This window comes from Topomyia yanbarensis, chromosome 2 (genome assembly GCF_030247195.1).
Source record: "Topomyia yanbarensis strain Yona2022 chromosome 2, ASM3024719v1, whole genome shotgun sequence".
NCBI classification, from domain to species: Eukaryota; Metazoa; Arthropoda; class Insecta; order Diptera; family Culicidae; genus Topomyia; species Topomyia yanbarensis.
In genome coordinates this window covers 151,392,660-151,416,237 of record NC_080671.1, presented here as the reverse complement: position 1 = coordinate 151,416,237, position 23,578 = coordinate 151,392,660, and the positions used below count along the sequence as shown (strand labels likewise).

At 37.6% G+C, this 23,578-nt stretch overlaps 1 protein-coding gene across 22 annotated transcripts in view; it reads left to right on the top strand.

Annotated features, from left to right (window-relative positions):
- The window catches only part of LOC131681761 (uncharacterized), a 168,707-nt gene that overhangs the window by 84,476 nt on the left and 60,653 nt on the right, over positions 1-23,578 (top strand). The window lies entirely within an intron of this gene.

Below are 23,578 nucleotides of genomic sequence, written 5' to 3'. Positions count from 1 at the left end.
AGTTACCAGCAAATTTAATTTTGTTAACCTCATCGCTGTTTAATGAATATTTAACACTAGCTAAACTAGGTCGCTATGTGTGTGTGCATTCTAGACTAGAAACATTCCATTAAAGTTGCTTCCGATTCGAACACATAGGCGTAGAATTGTTTGGCTTGATAATCAGGATACTATACCAATATCGGTCGTCTAACAGATTTCTTTATATTTACGAACATCCCTTCAAAAGAACAAAAGAGAAGACCTGGACTTCAACCGACAATTAACTTTTTACTGAATCATAGCGACACACAGTTACTTGGTTGTCAAATTGCACACAATAAAGTACACCAGCGTTGACTAGCTATTCCAAGCTACCGAACTAAGACTCCAAAACTGGTGATATTTTATGATCAGATCAAGAAACCCAAAGTAATTTTAAAACTTTTTGGTGTGAATTGTTTGACAAGTCACTTAAATTCTGAAATCTTTCCGGTTAATCATTGTTAAAAATCGGAACAAACTATGTTTCGAAATGTTTAGTCGGGCTTCTCTTGTTTTAATGTAGAATACATTTAAGGTTTCAATATAGGGGTCCCGTTTCAAAATATCGGCTGCGGCGCCGCGTCAGATTTTGAACGTTAATAACTTTTATCATACTAAACAGAATGATTTGATTTTTAGGCCAATTTGTTGCAAATATGTTCCTCTATGCTGTATTAAAATTTGAAGTATGTATAACATGCACTAATAACAAAAAATTGTGTTTTGAAAAATCTTTCGAAAACGACTCGGAAAAGTGAAAATTTTCAGCCCATCCCGCACAGAGCCGTCAAAATGGTGGACCAACCGAACAATAAAATAATGAAAAGTTTATATATAGGTCCACTACATGTTTGTTCCTATGGTTATTCGCATTGGGTTGCTTGACGAGAGCAGTTGGTGGGGGAAAGACGGCATATTCCTTTGGTTAGGCCATTAGAAGCCGGACGGAAAGGAAAGGCTCATGCACGGCACGAGAACGAGCGAGAAAGCGATAGTAGTGCATATTAGCGCGATTATATAAATATCTGTCGGTCGGTTTTTCTCATCATTCGTATTCGTTCAAGCACTAGCAAGCAGCCAGTCCACCGAAGGAAAGCAGTTGGCAATGACGACGGCGGAAAAAGTGCCCCAGCTACTGGTGACTCATCGCAACCCGATCAGGAACTGTCGACCTGCTAGAATTTCGCCCCAACTAAAGGGCAACAGAGTAGGCTATCGTTCCAGCGTCTGGGTCGTGAGATTGTGCAGGACTGCAAAATCGAGCCACGCTTACAAAGCTCAGTCGTAATGATGCCCCGAGAAGCCAACGATGCCTACTTGGTCGGTTTGTTCGAGGATGCAAAATAGTGCTTTGTGGCTCACCGTGTCCGCGGGGAGTGCGTCTGAATTATGCTCCCGCAATAAAACAATAAACGGTTCTTTACAGGACCAATTAATTGTGTTGTAATAAGAGTTAAACTGAAATTTACATTTTATGGTGTATAACAAATAATTTTCAGAAAGCTATATAAAAAATACGATGTGTGGAAAGAAAGAAAGAGAATTTAAATTATCCTCTCTTGCTCGTTTTCGTGCACTGCTTTTCCTTTCCTTTCTGCTGCTACTACCATCATAACTAAAACGAATGTGCGTGTTCCCCCACCATCTCTTGGCCAGTGTTGCCACAATTGCATGTCGCTATTACAATTTGAATTATTTTATTGATCCTCTCTAGTATTGATAAAATATAGAACGTGCAAAGTAGTTTGTGCAGCTCCTTGCTAGTAGCAAACTAAATAGCCTTTATCAGCGCTAACAAATAAGACAAAAAAATTTAAATTTGTGAAAATCTTCTCCTTCCTTCTTTTCAAATCTGCAACATTCTTTGAAAATATTGAAAATGTTGTTAATGAAAAACTGAACATGCAAGTTTGCTAGCACTGGCCACTAAATTGAAGGCGATGGAAGGACAGAATATTCGTTTTGGTTATGCTAGTATTGGTAGCCGAACGGAAAGGAAAGGCACAGGAAAGGCACGAAAACGAGCGGGAGAGCGATAGTAGTGCTTTCTCGTGTTTTCATATATGAATATTGGTCGGTCGGTTTTTCTCATCATTCGTATTCGTTCAAGCACTAGCAAGCAGCCAGTCCACCGGAGGAAAGCAGTTGGCGATGATGACGGTCCGCAAAAGTGCCCCAGCTACTGGTGGCCCATCGCAACCAACTACCGATCAGGAACTGTCGCCGTGCTAGTATTTCGCCCCAACTAAAGGGCAACGGAGCAACTAATCCGCTGGCTAACATTCCAGCGTCTGGTTCGTAAGGTTGTGTATTACTTCAAAGTCGAGCTACGCTTACAAAACTCAGCCGTAATGAAGCCAGTGATGCCTACTTGGTCGGTTTGTGGGAGTGGGCGTAAATTACAATAAAAGCAACGGTTCTTTTCAGGACCAATCAATTGTGTTCTAGTGAGAGTTAAACTGAAACTTTCATTTTAAGGTGTGTAGCAAATTTTCAACAAGCAACATAATACGTTGTGTGGAAAGAAGTAGCTTGCACACGGAACAAAAATTTAAATTATCCTCTCGCTCGTTTCGTGCACTGCTTTTCCATTCCTTTCTACTGTTATTATCAGTATTACCAAAACGAATGTGTTGTTGCATGTGTTTAAGAGAAACGTTGAAGTCGCATGCTTATATTCAAGCTTTTTGGCAGCCCCCGTGAACTAACTGCATTAAATGGTTTTTTTGTGCAGCTCCGTGCTAGTAGCAAACAAAATGGCCCTACTAGTGTCTGATTCGTGAGATTGTGCAGGATTTCAAAGTCGAGCTAAGTTTATAAAGTTCAGCCGTAATGGTACCCGAAGAAGAGAGTCTTGTCGTTTTGTTCGAGGCTACAAAACAGTTCGCCAGGCACGTAACTATCATGCCAAAAATATCCAACGATCCAGCGCATCACCATCAACACCAACGCCGATACCAAAGGTTCTTTTCGGAACCACCATTATTACCATAGAGAATTATTTGAAAATTTCCCATTCAAACGTGATTCTGTTGAATATTATTAGATTTAAATTAACGTCTCGAATTGAAATCACGACGCTCCGGTTATGTGACAGACATTACCCACCCATCTTTTTTTATTGTGACCACGACTAACGGTTTAATATAGACACCCCATTTCAATATTTCTGAAGGAACAGAAGGTCGAGTTTGGAAAGTTTGTAACTTTCATTGTACTTAACCAAATTACACAATGTTCGCACTAATGATTCAGAAATATGATCAGGAATCTTCTGTTAGATTTGTAAGTATGTATAATTTACATGAATAAAGAAAAATTGATTTTCAGGAATCAATTATTATCTGTTCTTCCATTGGCCAGTACTACGCGACTTCCTCATGCTAACAATTAATTTCATCGTTAGCCATCTCCCTCACCAAGGCCAACAACGCCAACAAAACCGGTCCTTTTCAGGACCACCATCATTTTTGTAAAGAATAATTTGAAATATTCCTCGCCCAAATCACCTTTTGTCCGAAAATTCCAATGAGTATCAAAATATTTAAAGAACGTGTTCCTTATGTATTCTACATCTCTCCGGTTATGTCGTAGACATTACCCACCCATCTTTTTGGTCTACAATTTCACTGATGTAATAATCGTTTCAACTCGATGTTTACTTTGGATCTATTACTTTTACGATATATGCCTTCATCGATCGTGTAGCACACTGGTTAAATATCATTTTCAGGTCCAAAATGGCGTTTTTTCACTATTCTAATGTTTTTTTTGCGATTTTGAAGTAATAAACAATTCAAATCAAAAATGCCATTTCAAGTTAACATTTATTTTAAAGGACCAGTATTTTTGGAATATACTAACATTTAGATACTCTCTTTTTATATGATTCTACCATGAAAATATTCAATGATGGGTAGACAGGGTAGCTAATATGAGGTGTTACCAACTTTAATTTGGCACGTCTGACAACTCGCTTGTGAACAGGTCGGATTTGAAAAAAATCTCACCCCGGATAATCGAATCACCCCGATAATTGGAAATAAAATGACCAGGGCAAATTTTCCTATTATGGTAAATGTACCTATTTTGGCCCTAGTCGATTTTTCAGACTTTCAGGGGATTTGCATTTTCAGTTGGTTTTCATTTATTATTCATATTGGTAACGACTTAACGATATGTATCAGTTGTTTATAGCTATTTGTACAAGAATTCTAAGATAAACTTTTTAATAAGGTGTGTCTTTTGCAATACAAGTCAAACTCGATTACCCAGGGCTTAGATTTTCCGAGGTAACTGATTCGATTACTCGAATACCAGAAAAAATAAAGTCAGTAAGTAAACTGGGGGTCGTCTGTTTCTTGGCTCCAGTTTAATTTACATGGAGTGTCACATAGCACAGCTAACATGTCTAGTCATTCTAATTAGAAGAGTGCGTGTTTCGCACCCACAAAAAGATCCTTGTCCTTGTCCTTGTAGCATCATTTAGTTGACCAATACTGGATTGTCAGGTAATAACTACGCGTGTAGTCTTCGCAAACTGTCCCACTCATACTTGTCACTAGCGAAGGACTATCAGGTTCCCGGGCGCCTCAGCGAGAAGTACTGCTGGCGCCCTCTTTACAAAGCCTATCATCCATCTTTGCTTGAGCTACCCTAGAATTGAAATCACCTCCAGTAACGGCCGGGTCTCTTTTCAGAATCTCGTTAACCGTTTCTTGACCAACTTTTTCTACCGCGTATAGGGTCCCAAAATTATTTTTCATTAAAACTGTTGGCGTCAAGAAACACGAAAAACCTGGTTTAAGAAAGATAAGTGCTTCTTTTGCAGCTGCTCAATATTTACCTTCCGATCTAGTGCAATTGCATAAAAAAGGTAATTGAGGGCAATCTAAATTAGAAAGTTTTAGCAGTTTTCAATAATATTCCCAGGCTAAGAAAATATTCCAAAATGTCATTTTAGCCATTAACAGAAACTATTCCTGGCAGCACTGCTTCAGCGGAACCCAATCAGACTAATTGTAATAACTTCTGTTCTAATGCTAATATTTATAGCTTTTAGTGCTCAAATGAAAGATCTTAGTCGCAGTTATTAGCCTTACTTGACGTTGTGTAAACCAAAAGTTATAGTCATATAGAAACATGGTTGTTCATCAACTAGAAGGGCACGAACAGGTTAAAGATTTTATTGGAATTCTGAGCAGAAATCACTTATTGAAGGGGATAATGGGAGAAGAGCAATATTGTTTGTGTCAAACAAAGTCCACTGGAACTCAAAGCAGGATATTCATCAGAACATTACACCGGATTCCAATGATAACAGGACCATGATTCTGTCAGTATCTGAAATAAAGCATAATCTTCAACGGAATTCTATCTTGAGAAAGATTCCACTAGACATTTAAGAAGCTTTTCTCTAGAACCCTGCATCAAAATTTAGAGAAAAAACCGTAGAAATACGGATAAATATTGAATCGAAGTTCTGAAATAGATTCCATTGGGATGCTAAGAAAACTTCGATCAGAATCTTGAAAAGTATCCCAAACAGAATCCTGAGAAGCATGTCATCATTATCCCAAGAGATAGCCAGAAACCGACCGAGCAATGTAGGTATAATGACGTTTTATGTGGCCTATAGTAACCGATGTATTACGAGAAAAATGTACTTTTAGTGTAAAATTAAAAAGTTGCATATTTGACAATATTGGCATTAAAAACTTTTCATTTTTTTGGAATCCCTAAACAATTCTAGTGCAAACAGTACCAGAGACCCGAGCAAACGAAAAGCCCATAATACACCCATGCCCATGGGGTTTGACTAGGGTTGTGGTACCGGTAATACCGGTACCGAAAATCCCGGGAATACCGACCCATTTTTGGTACCGTAATACCGGTACTGAACAAAAACCAGTACCGGTATTTTCGGTACTATACGATTTTTTATGACAAATATGTTAACTCTGCAGGGGGATCTGTTTCAAAATATCGGTCTGCAAGGTAACGTTTAATTATATTAATTTGCCTTCTAGATAAATCGTTGAGATAACACCTTTGTGTGGGAAAGAGGTGGGGCCATCATCATAATAATTCTAGAAGTTAAAGTTTTACTAGCGACATTCTGATTGGTTTCCATTATTCACTGGGTGGCACGTAATAAGACTATGGTCTAAGTCATGTCTGTATTTGGTTTGCTCTTAAATCTTTATCTATAATAGAACGAACAGCGATTTAGTAGCTAACAGTTTTAGAGTTGGTGAACTGCTTCAAATGGGGCGATTTGTAATTATTGGTGATCGGAAAATTCAGCAAAACTCCATAGTTTACCGGAAAGCAAAAAGCCTGAATATGCGTTGGAGGATAGTAGGCAAACGACATAAAGGTCGACACCAATTTTCAGAACAGCAAGAGAGGAAATGCGATTAACCTGCTCGGATCTACTGCCATTCTCGCTTTGATTTACTGTTGTTAATAGAGTTTCATACATTTACCATCTGTTCAAGTCGACGAAAGTCGCACCACTTGGCAGTTATTGATTTCAAAGTGGCCTAGATTTCGAAATAAAAGAAGGTGCTTCATACGAAAAATATCTTCTGTGAAATGAGTCTTGCCATTCCGAAGCAATTAAAAACAATAAACATGTTTTTTGATCAGCAAAAATCAATCATCTGAGAATAAGAACATCAGTTTGAGCATTCAATTTCAGTTTGGAGCATTTTTCGATTTTTTTAAAAAAAATATTCAATTTGAAGCTTATTTCGAATTTTTTAAAAAAATATTCGAGTACCGGTACTTTACCGGTACTACCGGTACTGAGGGCTTCAGTACCGTAGTACCGGTTCTCGCCAAAAAGGGTCGGTACTGCGAACCCTAGGTTTGACATGGGTGTTTGAAATGGGTTCAACCCATGAAAACACCTTCACCATGGTCCGGTAGATCCCATATAAAATACCTTATGTTGGTATATTTATGGGTTACTGAGACCATTTTATGGTGTCTTGAAGGTTGTGAATATTTGCACGGACCATGTTGAAGGTCTTTTCAAGGGGCTATGTGGTGTTTAAACCCATGAGTATTTGCTCGGGGATATAATCCGATGAAAAACATTTTTTTAAACAATTTGTTGAAATTAACCGTTGTGTGTCCAACAAAAAAACACCTATAACAGGCCAACGAGGGTACCAGGGTACCCACAAATTAAAATGCTCATAACTATGGCGTCCTTCAACCGATTTTGACACTTTTAGATGTTTTAGATTCAGGAACTCGTCCACTTTTGGATTCATAACATTGAACCCAATGAATGAATCTGGTTCTTGGTAATCCAGATTTTCAGGAGTAATGTTCCAGTACTAGGGTATGATTCGTAAATTTAAATAATGCCCTAGCAAAATGAGTATCAAAACTCTTCAAATTGTCTCGGAAGTCTGTTATTTATTGTTGCGGGATCCTATGGTAGTTTGAAAAATGGAATTGGAATGGAATGGCCATTCACGGCCCTACGGGAGCCTGCTCCGGAATGTCTGTTTCGGGGTGAAATCACCAAATGGTTCCAATACCACGAGGTACAGCCTATTGATGCTATGCCAAGAATTTTGATACCCACATTGCTAGTATTCCATTGAAATTCACAAATAGTATCCAAGCACTGGAACATGCTTCCGGACATCCGGATTCCTGGGAACCGGTTGGAATAACCCGATTCATTTTTACCAAGTCTAAAAGTGGATGAGTTCTTGAATCCAAAACACCCAAAAGCATCAAAATCGGTTGGAAATTACCTTAGTTATTGGTAATTCAGTTTTGGGGGTATCCGGGTATCCACGTCGGCCTGTGACATAGTAAAAAATTCAGGAGCCCCTCGTGGCTCCCTTCTTACTATATCAAAAACATTATTATCCCCAAAAGCTTGACTCAGTGAAGTTCTAAAATGCCACAAAGTTTCAATTTCCAGCTACGGATAAAACATCGGAATATCATTATTTGTAACCTAAAAAGGTATCCGGGTACCGCGTCGGACACATAACGGTTAAGAGTGTTCCCATGGACTGAGGTGCTGTTTAAACGACACAACAATTTAGGTTATTATATATTATCTCTAAATGAACAATTTCTTCAAAACTGGTTCCAATCCATGATGGTCGATTCCAAGTTTTGTTTTTTTAGGTCACTGCGCGGAATAACTCATGTATAAGCTATTTTTGAGGTAGGTTAAAATTTGAGAGGAGGTTAACCCTAGACCCCCCAATTGCCCGAAAAAAAAGTTCTATTGACTGCAATGATCGAATTAACACTATAATAAGACATAATAGTTGAAATTTGATTTTTTTCAAAACACCCGGATAATCGAATCATTTTCCCCGGATAATCGAATCCCCGGATAATCGAATCCCCGGATAATCGAGTCCGACCTGAACCACCAAAAACTCTCAGAAAGTCTTCTGTTGCTATTGTATTATGAAATTTTTTAAGTCGCAAGACCAATAAAACCAATATAAAAGTATTTTTCTTTTCGGCAAGAGAGGTAACCCCAGTACATATTCCCCACAATATATTTGGAACTGCGGTCATTTGCATAAAGGTGGTCGCGGTTCCTTAAACAGACCAAGTTTATGATCGATTTCAACAGAGGAGGGTGCATTTTGAAATTTTCATCTCCACACTTCAGATCGCTATTTCGCTCCTGAAAAACCAATCCTATGGAAAATTTGTCCAGAATGTGACTTTGCCGAAACAAAACTTTCTAAGATTTTTTTTTATGAATATATTATTACAATTTTAAGACCAAAGAGTCAAATTAATCCCAGAAGTTTATTAATTCTGCAAATGTACCACCAACATTCAATGATAAATATATCAGAATATGTAGTCCAAACCGATACAACTCACCGAATGGTGTAATTGAACCATTCTGATATCATTTATAACATTTTAATTGCATTTGCTTAAACAACGGCCATTGTCTGATGATTAATGCAAGAAACGTAAATAAGCCGTCATTTATTCGAATCTTGACCAGAAAGGATTTTCTGTGTCAGTATAAGTACTTATTATTAGCCTGTGAAATGTTTTAGGTTCCTTCTTAAAAAATATTTAGAAGATGACTATAGTCGTATAACATTTTCACTTTTATTTAATAATTTTTCAATTAAGAAGTTTTTTACTCATTTGAAATAAAAATTGCCATTTTTCACGAAAAATTATTTATGAGTGAAAAAACCCCTTATTGAGAAATTATCTTGAAAACTCAACGTAGGAGTTAGGTATTTTTTTACATAGAATGTGTATGCAAAGTTTTAAATAAATCGGTTAAGTAGTTTTTCTCATGCTAATTTCACATTTTCATGCTAATTTCCACATTTTCTCATGCTAATTTCCAAACAAAAAAAAGAGTTGTGCTCGCTAACTAAAATAATTTTGAATTTTTTCCATACAACCTCGTAACAATCTAAATGGTATACAAACATTTCGATTGTAGTCCATAGAAGGCGCTTGTTAACAAGGAGTGATTAAAACACACTGACGTTATGGACGTTTTCAGTTGATCCAACCTAAGTAGGGCTCAAAATACAAAATATTCTAATAATGACCAGAAAATCTAAATTGATCGTAAATGTGCCAAAATTTCGGCAGATCATATTGAGTTTTGCATTATTTCTACACAATTTCCACTATTGAAAGAATGATAAATGTTGAAAAACGAAAAAAATTAGCCTTCTGATAGCACTTCATATCAGCCACACTGTATGTGATTTTGTAGGGCAAGTTTCGGTAATGCAGTCACACAAAATTTGTTGATTTATTCACCAAGCCCTGGTTTGAGTCTTCTTCAAGGCTCGACAATAATCCACAGAGTTATTATTGTTGAATCCTGGACAAGACTGAAACTATTGCTCGAAACGTTGGTGTTTTTCTCTGCATTGGTTGTCCTGGAAGAAAATGAATAGAAAATAAAACAAAAACATATGCTTTCAAGGGGAACCGTCTCACGCTTTCTAGTAAAAAGATTAGTTCAATTTTCTCCGTAGCAAATTCGACAGACAGCTGATAAGCTCAAGTGGACAAATTGTCCAAAATATGTTGCAACGGTACCTGCGAATCGACAACTTTATGTCTTGTGACAAAGACCATCCCATCATTTGCATGTTGCCTTTGCGTGCATGAATTTACAAGCCATTCATCAATGCCATGCATGTAACAATTATATAGAAAGGGACTCAAGCATGAGCTCTGAGGACGCCATGCGAAAAGTGTATGTGCTTTGCAGATAAGAAATTCAGCAAAAAGTGTTGAAAATGAATGCAAGAAAATGCAATTTGTTCTAGTTGCCAACTTGAATTTCGATTGCAAACAACGCAATCCCTCTGATTCATTTACTTCAACACAAACGCCGTGTCCCTTCAGGATTAATTTTTCGAACTACTTCCCTGTTTACGGCAACATTCCAATCGGCCGATACGATTTGTGTTCGGAGGCTGGTTGCCCCGGTTTTAGGATAGCGAGTAACTTTCCTTGGCTTCAATCCCGAGAGGAGAAGGAGTTTTTTTTTAATAAGTTAAATAAACGTCTTTTAACAGAGGCTGGCAGATTCTCCAACAAATTTTAAGTGATTCCGTGTACCCCTGGAGTTTTATATATATATACCCCTGGAGTTTCAAAATATGAGAACAAGTAAGAGCGACACCATCGAAAACGGTTTTTCTTTCGCGGTATCGTGCGGTGACGCGGTGCAGTTGATGTTTTGTGACTTGGAAGAGTTCAACTAATGTCCAACGCATAGTGGGAAAAACTCTCGAAACGCGACTTTACTCAATACGTTGATAGAGGACTAAGTGTTGTTTTCCAAAATGTGAACACCTTATGTAAAAATATTTAAAATGATCGGATGTTTGTCGACTGGTTACGAAATATTCACAGGTATTTACGGCTTTCTCAGTCTGAATAATCTAGGCAAATGTTTTAATTGTAGATTCCCCGACGTTTCGGCCGTTTTGGTGGCCTTTTTAAAGAGAAAGAAGCAACCTTCAACAAAGTAGACAATTAAATTATCTTTCATATTTTCACTTACAGTGAAAATACGATGCCACCAAGCGGTGGAAATGCGAGATGTAGGTTTTCTCTATGTAAATTGTCGAAAACCAGGAATCGGCTCAAGGGTGGGCCGAAAGGGCTCATTTTTTTCTTGTCAAACTAGTGCACACGTTTCATGTCATTCTAACTTTCTTTAATCGATTCCATGGACTTTTTAAATTAGAATTTCATTCTAACTATCTTCAATCAAATTCCTGAACTTTTTACATCAGAAATTTTGACAGTTGTCAATTCCATTAACCTTTCTTCCAAGTAATATATTAAATCCTAAATATGACTTGAAATGAAAAGGAGAATTCGGGCAAAACGAAAAAAACATTTCTCAGTAAACTTTTCCAACCTTTTTAACAATAGTCACGTTGTCGATGTATTTTTTTCCAGCTGTGAAACGGTTTAAATAATCCACTGGCTCGTTAACACTTTCGGTTTCACATACAACGAGCAGTATCTCAAACATCTTTCCCCGATGTTTCTTGGCACTCAGGACAGGCATTTTTCAGTAATTCTTCCGAACACTTCGATATTCTATCTCCCTTCTATGAAACGTCAATGTTGGTGCCCTTTATGGGTCACAGGTGGAACTAAAATTTTCTAACCAACACATAACTTGTATTATGTACTATAATTCTTCTGAAAATACTATTTATCTAAATCTAACCGTTATTTCACAAAAAACGTATAGTTCATGGAATACATCCCAGCACGAATTGATTGAACGTCTCTGGGTGTTCGCGTCGTCGTCGTCGTTCGTTTCGTCTGAAAGTACCTGTGTCGAAACATCGATTAATTTCGATGGGCCTGAACCGTTGTTGATTGAGACTACATTTAGAACGTGGTCGCTATTCTAAGGATCGGGGATCACTTTCCACATGCATTCAAATCGTAGTGAAGTCGAGTAGGGGGATCTTTGGTGACCACAACATCAATCTCGACTTCGTGTGCAGGGATGTTGACGTGATAGTTCGTACATAGGTTTGCCTCCATTGAACTTGCTATTACGGTCCTGAGTTTGCTCGAGCGTCTGATCATAGCCGAAAATTTGAATTTTATCTTTGGGCTGGCATAAGAAGGGGTTTCAAGTTCTGAACATCGTTTGAGTCGGGGAACTCATACTGAGTATTAGAAACTGATCCTAGTTCGACCTACATTAGGCCGTCCAGAGGGGAGCCCATCGAAATCGTAATCACATAGGGGAAGTGCCCAAACGAAAAATTCCATGCATACCTCACGGATGTTGGTCCAGTAGCTAGGCTTGATCAGTTTTGCTCAAAATTTATCCAAATACTGGTGGGGTTAGGAATCGAATCAGGGACTGGTATGTCTAAAATTTTTTCTCAAAATTTACATTATCCAGAAGAAGCCGTTTTCATTTTGCTTCCATAACAGTAAAAGTGTTATTGGGTAAAATAATTCAATCACACCTTTACTGCTAAAATCATATGCAATCAAACTACATTTAGCTCTACTATCAATTCATTCTAATGATCTATGCAAATAAAGTTTGTTGGACGACATTTAAAGCACTGTGACTAACGAGAACTGTGGCTGCTACAACTTTGCTAACAAAATTTGCTTGGCTTTCGAGTTTTCATTCATTGTTCAGAGCGGATACATACGCGTATTATCGAAACTAACAATTCGAGAAACAATGGCTTTCAGTTAATTTTTGTACCACTCTTTCGTTATAAGTATTATTATTTATTTTTTATTAGTACGTTTGCTCTTGCTCGACCGCTAGAGCTACTATGATTGTGACCAGCAAGCCGCTCCTGATCTTAAACAATATTGTAAACGCTAATTTTGAGAATAAAGTAATTTTTCCAGCATTTGTATTTCGTCTTTTTATTATCGATAAAGCCCAAGTAAGTTTGCTAAAGCTGTATTCCTTTTGGCTCTAGCTGTTTTGCTAATATTTGCATTTTTACTACTTTATATAATTCTGCCTGTTTCAATCAAACCTCTCCAAAAAAGTTCCAAGTGTGTGACGAATCGCCAACAAGCTTTATATTACTGGATCCTTATCAATGACTCTACCTCCGAAATTTATTCAGAAGACCTAATTCCAATAATCGAAATAACCGAAATAAGAGCACCTTGAAGATTTTAATATAATTCGTCATTATACTGCAACTGCACAAAGGATGAAGGAAATACATAATTCAACTTTTCCTCGCTTTTTATTGGCAAATCATATGTCATAATAACCATTGCCACAAACTGTTTCCACTTTAATATTTTATAGTTTTTTACGCGATATGCTCTACCATATTTGGTACCGCATTTCAAAACTAAGCGTTACACAACGAAAAATTCAAGATTGTGTTCGAAGCGGTACCGTGTGACTACTAGTCGACATTATTTTATGACAAATTCAATATTATTCCTTCTTTGATCCTCTCACTGATATCATCAACAACTCAATTCACAACTCTGGTCGTGAAATCAACAACATGACCAAATCGAAAACAAGAACGTGTACCGTTTAGTAAAGACCGATTCATTCTTTCGCTCTGGATTATAACTAGCATGCAAGCACCATCAAACGACAACCTAAAAGCAATGTGCCCCAACTCCGGGAACCTGTTGCACGACCGAGTGCTCTTCGTACAGTATAATACACTTTGATCAATCAAACTGGCGAGGAGTCGCACGAATTGCGTACCAACTGTGCGTTTCATGATATGTTTGTACGTACATCTAAGCAACTACTCGCTTCCTACGACATGTGCGAGTTTGTTTAGCTTATGACGTACATCCTAGCTACACCGAAAGTTATAACCCACATTAGAACTGACCATAGGGGAGATCGGGGTTAGTTTTCGGTTATTTTAAATTTTCATTTCGTTTTTATGTTGAAGGTATATCGCGCAATGTAAAACATATCGATTTGAACAACAGTCTGTTTTGTACATCTAAGAATTTTATCAGGGTACCATATTTAGTTTTATAAAAATATTAGTGTGACGTCTAGGTAATTTGAAGGCAGGTACGGGGTGTGTTATGGATAGGATAGATGGATCACAGCAATTTTCGAGTGCGGACGCAAGTAATTTCCACTACCCGAGAAAAATTTAGCTGCCATCGTCTGTGAATTGTCGATATTTTGGATCATTTATGATTGTCCCGATTAAATAATAGAATCTGCAATTCCAAATCCGGTTCCATCGTAGTACGATTCGCTTCATAACACGAAGTCAAGCGAAAGGTGCATTCCGGTCATCAAATTGAGTTGCAGAGAGAGAAAGCGACGTGTAGCCCATTGCACTTCCGGAAGCGACGTAGAAAGTGTTTTTGGCAGTCCACAGGTGATAGAAATGATCTTCGCATATTGGATACTGGATACCGGTGAGACCGATTCATGTACTTTTTCCAAGTATTTTAAATATTATTGTAATATGGCCTGTATTAAGCAATAATATTTTTCAGAGATTTGTTTGATATGAATTTATATAATCTCCAGCTAACATTTTTTTCGTCTGCTGATATCTCCGTCATCTACGCAAACTTTTTCGGTTCCGAGCGTTTTCCTTAAGTAGATGCTAGGGCTACTATAAAATAAAAACGTTATTAATCCACCTAACAGTGTGATGAGACATTTCTTATAACTCTTATCACTCTCTTCGGATGTTATATCGTTTGAGAACATTTAGAACTTGATGCTTCGCGATGTTTTTGATAACACATACTACATGGGATAGTGGCAGGACTCAGAGAATCACTCAAATCAGCATAGGACAACATCAGTGCTAGAAATCTCAAACCAAATCAATGGGAAGGCGAAAAAATGGCCCATAAAATAGACATACAAACGAATTATTGCTAATGCTCTGTTAATAAAATATCTAAATTCCTCAATCAATGCATTGTGGTGGGAAAACTGATTTTTCTAAAGGGGTTATGTATATTGTACTGAACCAAAAAAAAATCGATTAGTTTTAATCGATTTAAAGTTTATACTTTACTCAAATTTCCAACGCGACTGAGAATTAAGAAATCAACGCTTTTTCTTGAAAAAACCCACCATTCAAAGAAAATCAACAGTGCATATTTTTAGACTTGGTTTTATTTCCTATTTAAGAACTATTGTGTTTTTTACATCCTAGATTGCATGATTCAGTGATCGAAACCCAAAACTTCATGAAGTATTTGAAATTATTAAATTAAAATTTGTGTTTGCTATTGAAATTGACAAAATGATTGTATATATAGTATATAGTCCCTTTGGCGATTGTTTACTTTTTTGGTCCCACCTATCAGCGTTGAAGTATCGCCCTTACGTTTTTTTACAATACCAATTTTACAATTGGTGGGGGTTTGGTGAAAATCGATCTTAATGTCTAAACGGCATAATTCCGAAACCGTAATTTTTGAAATTTTAAAATTATGCAGAATTAATTTTTCAGAAAATAGTAACAAGCAAAAAAGTACCAAAGTCCAAAAAAATCAATTTTTGTCAAACGTAATTTTTTCGAGTTTACATCAAATCTCAATGTTTTATGCATTATAATGTCATTTGGCATCAAAAATACAAATTTGATTTTGAAAATTTTTCATTTCAGTTTATATTGGAATTTGCTGTGTGATTGCACTCTTCAACTCGTAACTCCGGACCGGGAGTCCACTCAATAAAAAAAAAAATAATTACAGCCGATGGGAAGATTGTACCTTTCATTTGAGACTAACTTTGTGCAAATCGATCCAGCCATCTCTGATTAACAGAGGTCATATTTTTTTCCACATACACACATACTCACACATACATACAGACATGCATACACACACAGACATTTTCCGATCTCGACGAACTGAGTCGATTAGCATATGACACTCGGCCCTCCCGGTCGGGATTAGATCGACGAATTTTAGAGTGAATGAGAAAGGCAAAAACATTTTTAGCAAATGTTGAAATTTATGCATTTTTTGGTGAGCAGTTCTATGTTTCATAGACATTAAATTAATTTTAACTTCGCTTCCTATTAAATAAAGACCCTTATTACAGTACATCTCTACAAAAACGAGATCAATTTGAAAATAAATCTGAGGATTATGATTGATTACAGAACTCTGGAATTTTCTATTGGAATGTTTTCAGGCAGAAATTTGATATTGATGCTATTAGATAACTGTGAAATCAAGACCAAGAGATCAGTTACATATCAGGACCCCATTCCGACAATTTATCAAAAGTCCTCATGATGTTTACAACAACAGGTTATCAATCTACGGATCAGATAATTGTTATTGTAATATTGAATTAAATCAGTCTGCATCAATAAATTTTCAACTTCAATCCAATATTTTTTTTGGGTGTGGTGGAGGGGGGAGGGGGGTTGTATGGTGTTAAACCCCAAAACCTTCTCTTGGCTACGCCGTTGCTTGGAGTTATTTATTTCGCTTTTCATTTTCCGATATGTTTCAGATCGATCCGATGGTTATAAGTTGGAAAAATTACAGTCAGAAGGTTCGCACAAATGAACATTTTTGTACTGATAAGTTATCAAGTTCCTTCCAGACAACTTGGAAGTGTTCGGTGATTATTTCTAGCGGTTGTAGATAGTAAAATGAAATACAAAATTCGTTTTATCGAAATAATGTTTGGCTTATTTCAATGGATTATTACTATATTGAACAATAAATAGGCGACAAAGAGTAATCAACAAACAACAAGCCATAACTTTTAAAGTATTCAAAATAGATATTTGAAGTCTTCAGTAAAGTTATTCGCAAAAGTAAGAGCTACAAATTTGCTGAAGGCATCATTTCGATATAATCACTTCCAAAAAAATTTGTGAAAATATCTCACTCATAGGGGGATTAATCAGCAAAAGCACAATACCAAAAGAAAGGGCATATTGCCTCCATTAAATTCTCCGAAGATACTATTGACCTAAAATAAGCCGTTTTGTCGTTAATAATAGATTACATGTTTTTGGTCATATTTCTGGCTATGGGAAATGATAAAAATCTTTCGTCCGCATTTAATGTTAAATATCTCTTTTGATAATAGTCCGATTTCAACAATCTATAGCTTGTTCGAAAGGTATTCGTTAAAGCTGTCTAAAAACATATAAATTGTTAATCTATATTGTCAATTTCGGCAGATAATTCAAAAAAACTGCAAAAAACGCCATTTTTGCGCATTCAAACATTCATATCTTGGAAACTAAACATCAGAATCAAAAACAAATTAATAGCGTTCATACTGTTTTTTAGTTCTTTCATTTAAAATTGGTTTGGATAAGATCGGTTCAGCCATTGCTGAGAAACGCGAATGAGAATTTGTCCGTTACATACACACACACACACAGACACACACACACACACACACAGACATTGTCCCAAATCGTCGAGCTGAGTCGATTGGTATATAAGACTCGGCCCTCCGGGCCTCGGAAAAAATCTTGAAAGTTTGAGCGAATTCTATACATTTCTTTTATAAGAAATGTAAAACGTCTGTAAGGACGTGGCCATGTGTGTAGAGATGATCGAGTTTAAGTCATTGGAGATTATGTCGAACTCTGATATGGCAATGGATATGCTCAATTCTGCAACTCCAGCTACGATTTGTGCAGGTGTTCGTGCTATGCTATGCTATACTATGCTAGGTATGGCGTGTGTTAGCGGTACTCAATCAAATTGAAATAGGCTTCATTGTTTTCAAAAATTCTGCAAACCGGTCGACTTAAGTTTTCGATTCAAGACCACAGTATTTTGACTATGGCGCATATTTTATATTCAAAAGCTTTATTTTCGGCATTGAACATGATGAACGATTACTGATTAACAGTAATAGTAATTAAAATGCGAACACGAAATTATTGCGACACCGAAAATGTCAACCCAATTTTCTTATAGTGTTTAAAATCAAACCAAAATTTTAGGGTAGTTTTATAGATATATTTACTTCAAAAATCAAAAGAAAAGTTAATCGATGGACCCTTGAGTGTAAAATTGAACGCATTTTCGCTTGATGCCCTCGATCAAAGTCTTTACAGTGTCATCCGGTACCAGTTTCTCAGTTTTTTTTCTCCATTTTCTTAACATGTCCTTCTCGTCTTTGACTGTCTTCTTGCTCTTCTGAAGTTCCCGCTTCATCATTGCCCAGTACTGCTCCACCGGGCGCAGCTCCGGACAGTTTGGCGGATTCATGTCCTTTGGAACAAAATGGACAGAATTGGCCTCATACAACCAGGACACTTTTAGAATAGTGGCATGATTCCAAATCTGGCCAAAATAGCGGAGCTTCGTCGTGCTGCTGCAAGAACGGCAAAAGGCGCTTCTCGAGGAACTCAGATTTGTATATCTCGCCATTTACTGTACCCTTTGTCACGAAAGGCTCACTCCTCAGTCCACAAGAGCAGATGGCCTGCCAAATGAGATATTTGGAGACGAACTTCGACATTTTCTTCTTCTTAAATTTGTCGTCCACATAGAACTTGCTCTTGCCGGTGAAAAATTCCAACTCCGGAATTTGCTTAAAATCGGCTTTTATATACGTTTCGTCGTGCATCACACAGCAGCCATACTTTGTCAGCATCTTCTCGTAGAGCTTCCGTGCCCGAGTTTTAGCCGTCGATTGTTACCGCTCATCGCGGTTTGGGAAGTTCTGTACCTTGTATGTATGTAGTCCAGCTCTCTTCTTTGCATTCTGGATGTAGCTCTGCGACATGCCGATTTTTTTAGTCAAATCACGGCTTGAGATGTTGGGATTTGCTTTAATCATCCGCTTCACCTTTCCCTCCGTCTTTTTGTTCTCCGGCCCCGGTTTTCTTCCAGCTCCTTTGCCGTGGTCCAACGTCAACCGCACCTGGAACCGCTTCAACACTCTGGAGACGGTTGAATGGTGAATGTTCAACATTTTTCCCAACTGCCGGTGCGACAGGTCAGGAAATTCCAGGTGTTTGAAAAGAATTTGTTCTCTCGACTCTCGTTGGTTCACCTCCATTTTCGTTGAATCGAAAAACACGACTTCGAGTTTGACAGCATGTAAACAATACACATCAATGAGAAAGTGTGCAAAATTTGGTTGATTTTTACCCAATGGTAAAAAAGTTATGCCCTGTTGAATGTGTCGCAATAATTTCGTGTTTGCCCTAATAATTTGAACCTCACCATTAAAATTTCGCACACGAAAACCCAATATTACCTGCAACTTCTGCAAAACCAAGCAAATTGCGACATAATGACATTGGAAATTGTATTTCGCATAATTTGAATTACATAACTGTCTAATACAACCGAACAAAAAAGGGTTACGTCAACTTACCTCTACTGCCAACAAACCACAGGCTTCCCTCTACTAATTTTGTAGAGTACGTACACAAAAGCACTTCGAGTTTAAACGTTGGGAATTAATTTTGCTATTGGTAAATCATACCTTTAAGACCCGTTATGGAACAGAATACGAAAATTGTGATAACACGCGGGTGAATAACCAAATGGTTAAAACCTCAATAAAGAAAACAAAAAAATAATTACATAATTAAAGAATCCAACGAAGTTAGATGTTTTTGTTTACTAGAAAATGTTGTTTTTTTTTCAATAAATTCCTCTAAAATATTACTTTTGGCATTTATGGACTTCAGATTGAGCTTGTGAGATCACCCCTTGTTACTACTCTGTTATTTATCCGGGACTAGCTAAAATTGCACAGAGAATCAATAGATGGCAATGCTTGGGAGATTCTTAGTAGAGATGAAGATTAGAGGACAACTGCATTTTCGCGCGCTTCAAGATTTATAGGAATCTCTGGGCGCCCGGCCTCCATGAGACTTATTGAGTGACAGAAAATATGATTGAGGAATATCGCAACGGTGAATAGCGAGAAAAATTCTAGAAACATATAATTTTTACTGAAGACAAACTAGCAAAAGGAATAGCACAAAAAAATTCGAAAGAAATACTAAAGAGATGTAAACAAACTAAGGCTACAACTAAAAACGTATCGATTGTATTCGCGAAAACATGAAATAATTTTCGGGAAATAAGCATTGGCTGCAATTGTTATATTACTGTTTATGGCGGATACTATTAGCCATTTCTGCTAGACTAGGCTATCGACTAGAAAGAGCTGCAAGCGGATTTATCACAAATAGATAAGTATAATGATAAGAATTGATTTACTAATTTTATACAAAAAATTAGAACGTATCAAAGATACAACAAAGAAGAGAGACCTTTAATATTGAGAAAAAAAAAAGGCTTACTTAGCTGCGTTAGTCCAGTTCTGAGAGTAGTACGAGCCTCTAATCGTGCGAATTTCGCCTATTCCATTCATAATATTGTACTCCTAGAACGTATGTGATTCAGCACTCAAATTTTATGTACATAATTTTTGAAAATCAATGATCGAAAATCATTTTATCATCGCTCTAAATAGTTGATCTATCATCGAAATTGCCTAAAATCTTGTAAGAGGTTCGAAATTTTACAGACTTGCTTGAAGTTAGTAGAGGATTTTTGAATATTCGTTAGGCTTTCCTAATTTTGTAGGTTTATCTCGAAATACTTCGATGAAATATGACATGAAAGGGGCTTGTGAATTATAGTAATTTTTTGATGGTAATTTGCATATAAAGGCTCCGAATTTTGAAGTTTTTCTTTAATTCCATATGACTTTCGAAGGTCAATCTTACAGTTAATTGAGATAGTCTAAATTTTGACGATACTATAACTATCCTGAGTGTCGTACAAATTGTCTGAAGTTCTAAGGATGTCCTTGCAGGATATCCCCAAAGCTGAAGGATTTTTTTTATTCTTGTTTGCATTTCACAAGGAATTTATGGTTTCTTTAAAGCTTTAAGTACTTTTCTGGACTCTGCAGAGCTACTCTGAGTAGCACACTACTTCTCTAAAGTAGGCAGAAGTTCCCTTGAAACTCTATAGAACTTGCACAGAATGTGTTCCATTTTCTTTAAGTCTATAAATTAATCGAAATTTGTTTTGATGGTAAGTGCACGTATTATCGAGACAAAATATACATACTATCAAAGTATACCTGTACAAATCGGCATCAGTATGGTTTTCCTGTTCCGCTCATTTTCACACAATGGATCTTTCATCTCTTGTATACCGTGCCTTTTTTTTTTTTTTTTTTTATTCATTTCGTTTATTTGATAGGCACAAATGCGTTAGCTTGGCGGTGCCAAATTCTTTTGTTTTTACATTTTGTATATTTTAAAACTAGGAGGTTACAATGTTGAAATATTTTTTTAAAAAAGAAAAATTTTACAGCTATCTTAAGACTAGAAATAAGATTCTATATACAAGAGAGGGGGCGAAAGATTTTTTTTATGAAAAAATTTTAAAACAAGGAATTCAATAGTAATAATTTTTAGGAAATATTTACAGTTATCTTAAAACTAACAATATAGTTTGGTACACAAAAGGGGGAACAAATATTTATGAGAAAATTCGCAGGTGTTTTAAGACTAGGGATACAATTCTATTTACAAGATGGGGGACAATAGTTTTAACAAAGAGGTAAAATTACAACTATCTTAAAACTAGGAATACAGAATACAAATTTGAACTTTTTTAGCGGAGACTTATGCTTGGTCAAGATATTCAGAGGGGGGCTGTAGAAGCAGTTGCATCAAGGACAGGGGAGAGAAAGCGTAGATGGTGACCGGGAGAGAAGAGCAAAACTTGCAACTTTCGCTCAAACGGGAGATCAGCGAAAGATTACCGCCTCAGTCTAGTAGGTCGGATTGGCGGATGGTATTCTTCGGACCCGCGGGGAATCCTTCAAAAGTCATCGGACCTTGAGTCGCTCTCGATTCAGTTTCCGTAGTGGTAAGTGCGACGGCGGTTACATAGTTGCAGTCTGGAGCTGATCGGTCCCACAAGGCAAGAGAAAGCTTCTAAAACGAGAAATAAAAAGAGAGGGGCTAAATTGGGATATTTGTCGTTTTTATGAAAGTATAAATAAGGGACATATAGGGGAAATCACGATTTGCCAGTATATCTCGGACTGGGACATTGGGTGGTCTACCTCGGGCCCGAAGGGAATCCTTTAACTGAGACCTGGCGTCCAAGTACCCGGCGCATACCCAGACAACGTGCTCGATGTCGTGATAGCCCTCGTCACAAGCGCACAGACTACTCTCCGCAAGCCCAATACGCCGCAGATGCGCATCCAAGGTGTAGTGGTTGGACATAAGTCGGGACATTACACGAATAAAATCCCGACCCACATCCATCCCCCTGAACCAAGGCTTCGTTGATACCTTTGGGATAATGGAATGTAGCCATCGTCCAAGTTCACCATTGCTCCACGAGGTTTGCCAACTGTTGAGTGTCCTCTGACGACAAATACTAAAAAATTCGTTGAAGCAGATTGGTCTTTCGTATATGTCACCATTTAATGCGCCCACCTTTGCTAATGAGTCGGCCTTTTCATTGCCCGGGATAGAGCAATGAGAGGGGACCCAAACAAAGGTAATTTGATAAGATTTTTCAGATAACGTACACAAGGACTCCCGTATCTTCCCCAGGAAATATGGGAATTGCTTTTTGGGCTTCATCGCACGAAGAGCTTCGATGGAGCTGAGGCTGTCCGAAATGATGAAGTAGTGATCTGTGGGCAGAGTGTCGATGATCCCAAGGGTGTACTGAATTGCAGCTAGCTCTGCGACGTAAACTGAAGCGGGATCATTGAGCTTGAATGAAGCGGTGATAGTATTGTTGAAGATACCGAAGCCAGTGGACCCATCGAGATTTGATCCGTCAGTGTAGAACATTTTGTCACAGTCGACTTCTCGGAATTTATTATAAAATATATTGGGGATCACTTGCGGGCGTATATGGTCCGGGATTCCACGAATCTCTTCCTTCATGGATGTGTCGAAGAATACAGTAGAATCAGAAGTATCTAGGAAACGAACACGGCTGGGAGTATATGAAGAAGGATTAATGCTCTGTGCCATGTAGTCGAAGTACAAGGCCATAAATCGGGTTTGAGAATTAAGCTCGACGAGCCTCTCGAAGTTTTCAATCACCAACGGGTTCAGAATGTCGCATCGGATGAGCAATCGATATGAGAGTTCCCAAAATCGATTTTTTAGCGGAAGAACGCCCGCCAGCACTTCGAGACTCATCGTATGGGTCGAGTGCATGCAACCCAAGGCAATGCGCAAGCAACGATACTGGATTCTCTCCAGTTTGATGAAGTGTATGTTCGCAACGGAGCGGAAACAGAAACACCCGTACTCCATCACCGACAATATCGTTGTTTGGTATAACCTGATCAGGTCTCCTGGGTGAGCACCCCACCATGTTCCAGTTATTGTTCGGAGAAAATTGATCCTTTGTTGGCATTTCTGTTTCAGATACCTAATGTGACATCCCCAGGTACCTTTAGAGTCGAACCAGACCCCGAGATATTTAAATGTGAAGACCTGGTTGATCGTTGCACCCATTAATAGAAGCTGGAGTTGCGCCGGGTCACGCTTCCTAGAAAAAACAA